This window comes from Crocuta crocuta, unplaced genomic scaffold, assembly GCF_008692635.1.
Source record: "Crocuta crocuta isolate KB4526 unplaced genomic scaffold, BGI_CrCroc_1.0 scaffold241, whole genome shotgun sequence".
Lineage (NCBI taxonomy): Eukaryota > Metazoa > Chordata > Mammalia > Carnivora > Hyaenidae > Crocuta > Crocuta crocuta.
The window spans coordinates 3,065,297-3,066,351 of NW_027527807.1; positions in this window are offsets into that span (position 1 = coordinate 3,065,297).

Below are 1,055 nucleotides of genomic sequence, written 5' to 3' on the forward strand. Positions count from 1 at the left end.
CACCCAGGAGCCAGCCAGCCAGCCTCTCTCTGAGTATCTTCTTCATCTTTCTCTCTTTGAACTCAGCAGGGGCGATCTGTGCTATACTCCTGGCCTACTAGGTCATGGCCTTCTTGGTGGATAAAAATACATTAACTTGGGGCGCCTGGGTGGCTTAGTCGGTTAAGCGTCCGACTTTTGCTTAGGTCATGATCTCGCGGTTCGGGCTTCAAGCCCCGCGTCGGGCTCTGTGCTGACTGCCAGCTCAGAGCCTGGAGCCTGTTTCAGAGTCTGTGTCTCCCTCTCTCTCTGACCCTCCCCTGCTCACGCTGTCTCTCTCTTTCTCTCCTAGAAATAAATAAAAATATTTTAAAAAATACATTAACTTGTAAAAGACTGCTCAGCCAGAGACGTCTCCTACCTGGCTTAGGAATTCTGGAAAATTACTGAACTATACCAACTATATACATATTTTTAACGGCTTATCCAAGCTCACTCTGTTCGGGAGTTTTCCTGTCCCCACTTACTGTAATCTCAGCATGTAGTGGAAATAAAAGTAACCCCTCTGACAAAAAGATTGATGGATCCCTGACCTAAGATGGTTGAACCTGCAGAAATTCTTTGAACCCAGACTTGCCACCTTCGGTGGGTGCTACGTGTTTTCTAGCACTTTTCAGCTTCAATGACAAAAGACTTACCCGTGGCACATTTTGGTTATACCTAAGTTTGTGACTTTGTTTTCCTGCTTTGTAGTGTATTATTATGGTCATTTATTCGAAGTCTTGGGTCAGGGCAGACCCTGAGCAAAACTGTTTGTATTCTGAAGTATACAGAATTTATTTTTCATGTGCCCCAACCTTTTTCCCATTTAGGACCATCTTCAGAGAAATGGAATCTTCCATAGTAACATTCCTGGCACCACGATAGGCAGTGTGAAGGAAATTGTGGCTATTGGGACCTACTTATAAGGTTAGCTCTGAAAAGGATCATCTGTTAAAAGAGAGAGAGAGAGAGAGAGACCACCCCCTCCAAAAAAAATCAAAACAAAGCCATGGAGTTTAATCTAAATTCCCCAA